At 39.1% G+C, this 6,052-nt stretch overlaps 2 protein-coding genes and 1 long non-coding RNA gene across 21 annotated transcripts in view; 2 read left to right on the top strand and 1 right to left on the bottom strand.

Moving 5' to 3' along the window:
- pde1ca (phosphodiesterase 1C, calmodulin-dependent a) overlaps positions 1 to 6,052 on the bottom strand; it is a 111,776-nt gene that overhangs the window by 19,034 nt on the left and 86,690 nt on the right. The gene's annotated exons all lie outside the window — the stretch shown is intronic.
- The window catches only part of itprid1 (ITPR interacting domain containing 1), a 127,144-nt gene that overhangs the window by 46,761 nt on the left and 74,331 nt on the right, over positions 1 to 6,052 (top strand). The window lies entirely within an intron of this gene.
- Positions 5,709 to 6,052, top strand: part of LOC127139236 (uncharacterized) — a 36,724-nt gene continuing 36,380 nt past the window's right edge. The window contains exon 1 of the long non-coding RNA XR_007809314.1: positions 5,709 to 6,034. This is a non-coding gene — a long non-coding RNA (uncharacterized LOC127139236). The remainder of the gene's footprint in view (positions 6,035 to 6,052) is intronic.

The following is a 6,052-nucleotide window of genomic DNA, read 5'->3' as shown; positions in this document are numbered from 1 at the left end:
CTCACTGGTTAAGAAAGGTTTAGAGACAGAGAGAAAATCCCAGTTCTTACAGATTCACAGACACATGCTCCCTCTAACTCCATAAGTGTGCATAGCGGTGTGATTGTGAAATGAGCTGCACTTCTATGAGTGTGCAACTCTGCCAATTTGCACATGAAATAACCCAGACGCATATCGTTGGGTGTTAAAACAGTGAAAACAGGGTGTTTACATGTGCTGGAATGTTGTTGGCTCTCTCCACTAAGCTGATTTCTTAAACATCAAGTAAACATGAAACTGCAATCTGAAACTAATGCGAAGTAACCTTTAGACATCTGAATAAATTGGCTTCCACCCCTGAATTTGACTATTTGTGTGGCGATGTGTTTGTGAATTTAACCAGGTTATACTGAGATGAAACTCCTTGTGACTCAACTAGCCTAGCACCTGGTTCAGATAGGTTTGTTACATCATGTTTAATGCAAACTGTTTGGTTTGGGTTAGACCCAAAATTGTGCTCATGGTCAAGGAAAACAATGTTTCTAAGAGATGAGAAAAGAGCATTGAAGACTGTTGACATCCGCTGTGGCACCAGTATCAGTGTTACACTTTGTACATATTAGATCTTGAATATGATTCACATAGCTGCCAGAGGTCTGCTGTCAGGAAAATGTAAACGGGCTGCTTTAAGTGTTGAATGATGGAAACTAACACTGCTGTTTTCCTGGTGAAGTAGATTTCTCCAAGAGATATAAAAAGCCACAGTCTACTGTCAGTGTCTGTATTATTATGGCAGATGAAAAATGTTAAAATGATTATCTCTGCGAGAGTGTCACTAAAATCAAGAAAGACAATCACTTGAATTGGATGCCCATTTCTCTGGAAACAATTAATCTCTGAGCTGAGTGAGGAGCAGTCGAGACATTTAGCTCTTCGTAAAATGTCACGTTGAAAGTGTGTGGTTGAACACGTGCAAGCATTATTGGGAGGTTTTTATTCTCTAAACTCAAGGCCTGACATCTTTGTGAAAAGAGGAGTGATTGGTTTGAATCTTAGAGGAAAAAAGGGGACCTTGAAATGAAGTGCTTCTGTATCAGTGGAATGGTATTTATGTAACAGTTGGGGAAGCCTAATATGCATGAAGCCTATGTGCACCATATTATATTACACATGAAAAGGCTTCTTTCTGCCTTTTTTATATCCATTGGACGTGGACGTCCTTTCCTTCTGTCCGCTCTGTGATCATCCTCAGGCAAAAGGTGTCAGAATAGGACTGATTTCTGCTCTGAATTTATTCCATCAAAATTTAGATGACTCTACACAAAAGTGGTAAATATATTCATCATTAAAAACAATAGTCTAACAGTATAACTCTGCCTCTTTTTCTTCTGAATATATTTCAACCTGTCAAGACTAAATGAAAAGATGTGGGCTGTCAGGACTTTCTTTTTTCTTCAAAGCAGCAGAAAATGAGAAAGAAATATTATTCTTTCATCATAACACCCTCACCCACACACGAACACACACACATATACACACATACATCAGTTAAAAGCCCACAGCAGAATCATTCTCCATCAGTTTGACAGGATCATCATGCATTACAGCTCTTGACATTGAGTATGAAGTACAGGGAGGGAACAGAGTCAGGCCATCATCTGCATCCCAGAGTGGCTACTGCGTGAGCACTAGTGATTGTGTGTGTGTGTGTGTGTGTTGGAAAGCTGAGTTTGACTGCATTCACTTGTAGGTGAAGAGCCCCAGCCTGATAGATGAGATGAATATGACAGAGACATCAGTTGAAGTTCACTCAGAGGGATACAGATTTGTCAAAGGGATACATATGCTTTGTGTGCATGTGTGTGTGCGTGTGTGTGTGTGTGTGTAAGTCTTTGTCGCAGCTATACACAGGCACTGCCACATGTAAGAGTTTTCATTTACTGGTAGTGAAAGCCTCAAAAAGCTCCGTCCCTCTCTTCACCAAGAATTCACATGCAATCATTGCAGCGGACTGTGCAACAGCTGCTGCAGGCTAAACTGCTCATATAATACCATAATTTTATACTGTCTATTAAGAAACACACACCACTGAATGGAATATTAAGCATTCATTAAGTATTAGAAAATAAGGCTGTCAATAATCAGTATTTTCCTCTCTGATACAGAGCTTCATTATTGTTCAGAAACTATTAAAAACACACCAGTGAGCCACACTGTCGCACTGGGTAACATGTTCCTTCATTAGCATGAAAACACATATTGTAGATTATTTTGACTCAATCCCACATACAGTGCTCTGCTGCCAGGAAAACCCACTAGAGCAGCAAATGTGTATTAGTCTGCCACTTTAAATAGTCCCCAAGAAATGAGGGTCTTTAAAAAGCCTGTTGAAAACAAGAACATATGGAATAACATTAGCCTGACCATTTATGCACTTAATCACAAAAAAATAGGTTGATTGATTGATTGACATGCAATACATATAGCCTACTTGTATTGGCTTACAAGACACTAAACAGCAACAATCAAGAGGAACATGTAACAGATGATGATGTGTATTGGAATCAGTGCAAAAAAGAATCTGAAAACGATCTGAAACCATAAAAAGCCTGCTCATTACTTTCAGCCAACTACAACCTATCACAATTCTTTAACTTCTTCTTTTACTACTTTTGTTAAATAGTAGACTCCTTAGGTTAGTGTATAAAGATTTGAATCTTTAGTTCCTATGTACGTACGTAAATACAAATAAATGCTGCTCTTCAGGAATACCTTCACATTTTAATTGCTCAACTACGCACTCAGGGACTTGATATAATGGTTAAAATACTTGTTGGAGTGTTTTTTGGTGCATTAGCAAAATAAAACAAATGTTAGAGGCTCAGTTCATGTAAAACTGAAAATATAAAATCTATCATGATGAACTTGCGCCACTGAAACTGTAAGCGTTTATCCACTCTTTACAAGGACAGTTTAACCTCATTGCTTACTCACACACTCTAAGCCCACAAACACACACACACACACGTGCATACACATACACATACACACACGCACACACTCACAGACTACTGCAGCTACTCGATACACAGCATATTATCAGCCCAATAACTGCTTTGCTGGGAGGCTTGCACCATCCCTCCATCCACATCAATACCAAACACATGACATGATTTCCATTTTAGCAGCCGGTGTGGATCTATACTCTGACACAAAGGAAAATCTTTGCAAACTTTTGGATGCATGTCTGTGTGTATGTGTGTGTGTGTGTTAATGGACCTACCTGAGACAGTGTGGCGGGCAAATGCAGAGAGCTCTGCTCTGTTTCTGACTGCAGCCTCGCACTGGCAGCTTTGCCTGCCTGCTGCTGCCTCTGATTGGATGACTGGTGGAAGGGGGGGTGTACTAGAGACAGCCAATACTTGAGCTCTCTCTGATGAACACAGACTCGGGCAAAAAAGGAGCTCATCTTTTGCTCACACACTCATTGTATCTCACAGTGGGACTGATTTGAGCTGCTTGCGTATTTCTCTCCACTTGTTGGAAGAAGTATAAAAGCCTGAATGCCCATAGTTACTCCTACATTTACATCATTAATTAAGGACTTCGGGTTATAATTGTAAAAAAAAAAAACAACAACAACAACAAAATATATTGGCCCTATAGGCTTGTTTTCCTGGTGGCAGAATTAGAATTATATTCACAAAAATTTTGTTTTGGCAACATTAAAAATTTCATCTGCAATAATTGATTTTATTGCCAACTTTTCTCTGCTAAATGCTCCACTATGTTCACCAGCTAGTCTGCCTGCTGTTTGGTGCTAAACCGGTAGTGTACAGTTGGTTCGTCTGAGCTTTTATTCACTGAAAACAGCTGCCTGCTGTGGCTGCAAACAACACTGTAAGAGAGGTGAGAGTGAACTAGTTAACAGTCAAGTGGTGGGCAGATAAACAGTGAGCTCTGTAAAGCTGAGGGGAACAGCAGATTCAGAATTCTATGTTGGATCATCACTACCAGAAACAACTTTGATGTTTCCTTAGATTTTAGATTTTCTACCGACCTGATTTGTATCCCTCCCTTCATGATTGATATTATATGATAAATTATTGAATTTATTTTTCCATATTCAAAAAAAGAAACCTCAGTTGGAGCACAGTGCTCCGGGTTGATAAATGAATTACTGAGCTGTGTGAAGTAGCACTGTCAGGAGTTTCACACTTTATCCAAGTGCTCAACCCAAGTTACACAATGCAAGAACAGACATTTGGGGTGCAGAGTCGGAATGAAAGAAGAGCCATTCTCACTATTGCAAGGTACCATATGACTGACATAGTGTGATTTATGGTATTATTAGATTGTTAATACTGATGCAAGAATATGTAAGCACCATTTTACTGGTGTAGCTGCAGCTAGTCTTAAATGATATACGTTAGGGAGTTTAGTTCAGTGGTTATCAACCCCTCTCAAAGTTCACATGATAAATCTGAGGGGTTGTGAGATGATTCATGTGAGAGGGAAGAGGAAAAATTGGAAAACTGGACTTCTTTGAGCCTCAAAATGAAATGAGAAGATCTGAGAAGCTTAGAGGGGAAATGTCTCTAAGGTGGAATGGCTAACAGCTCTTAGACATCTGAAAAATGACAATAGACCTCAACTAGATTCCTTTTACACTTTCTCAAGCCTGACAAGTCAACTACTGATCTTTAACAGTGCATTGTCTTTTATAAGGTTATCAAGTTTTTTTTCATGTAAAATCTTATTCTCAAAAGTAAAGTAGAACTATAGCTGTTGAATGCAGTTGAGCAAAAAGTAAATGTTTCCTTATGTTCCTTATGCTACATACTTGACTGGTGTTTGTACTGAACTTGCTGTTGTGAAGCAGTTGAATTGTTCTGAATCTTCTTTTCTCTGAGCTTTTCAGCCACACCTTTACTTTACTTTAAAAAAAAAAATGTTATTCATGTTAAGTCAACCAAATGTAGCTGGGGAGGGAGGTAGACATTAGGGAGATGATAGCCACACAGAACCACTGAGCCACAGCCTGCTCAACTGGGCTGATAATGGCAACACAGCACTATCTCTCTCTCTCCCCCTCTTTCTAGCTCTCTTCATCTGTCGCTACCTTTCTCTTTCTTTTTCTGGCTGTCTCTGATGTTTTACACTTTTTTCCTCATTGAGTCCCCGGCCCAATTTGTGTAGCGGTCCACTGGGAAAAGTCCCAGTTCTCCTGATGGCAACTCTGCTATTGGGAATAACAGCGCACCCACTGATGGGTTGCAACTCACCCTCTGGATAGAAACATCAACAACCACTGTCCAACAATTCAAAAATGGGAGACTGCTGTTTATCTCCCTCTTCCCATTAACAGTCAACACAGATTTATTTTAACTATAACTGATTCTGAGGTAGTTGTTTTAGCCCAAACCACAGTTTTTCTCTAAACCATACCCAGGTAGTTATATGTCTAAATCTAACTAAACCTTTACCATAGAGGTTGAGATCAGAAAATTAATATGTTATACAGATTTTAAAAAATGTTTTTTTAGTTTGAAGGACCAATATCCACCCTAATACAAATGAGGAAAAACTAATTTTGCTTCCTTCTCTTCAAAATGACTTTGGACATTTTTAAAGCTATTCAGGAAGTGCAAACTACACTATACCAATCATTTCAAGAACCAAAAGACCAAAAAAAAAAAAAAAAAGAGAGAGAAAAAAAAGAATAAGGCATGTGTATTCCTGTCTGAGTATAATCATACAGTGGTTAAGTACACTCTTGCAGCAAATGGAGTGACAAATTAACAGTGAATATTGAATTTCAGCACCAATAATAACAATGGATGGCCCTGGGTTTCTCACTTTTTAGGTTTTTGTCTTACATAAGGAGTCACTGTTATATAACTGTATCCCTTAAGCATGATATCTAAAGTGCCACCTTGTTTTTTTTCCACCCTCCTCCATGTTTTTCATAATGCCACGGAGAGACGCAGAGAGGAAGAGAAAAGCAACAAGCAAGGACCAATGAACAGAGCAGCGGCATTCAGTTCACTCAGCTGTGAGTCCTTGTGTCCAC

Source organism: Lates calcarifer, linkage group LG24, assembly GCF_001640805.2.
Source record: "Lates calcarifer isolate ASB-BC8 linkage group LG24, TLL_Latcal_v3, whole genome shotgun sequence".
In the NCBI taxonomy this organism is placed as follows: domain Eukaryota; kingdom Metazoa; phylum Chordata; class Actinopteri; family Centropomidae; genus Lates; species Lates calcarifer.
The sequence above is the reverse complement of the archived record's forward strand: the minus strand, read 5'-3'. Positions and strand labels throughout refer to the sequence as shown.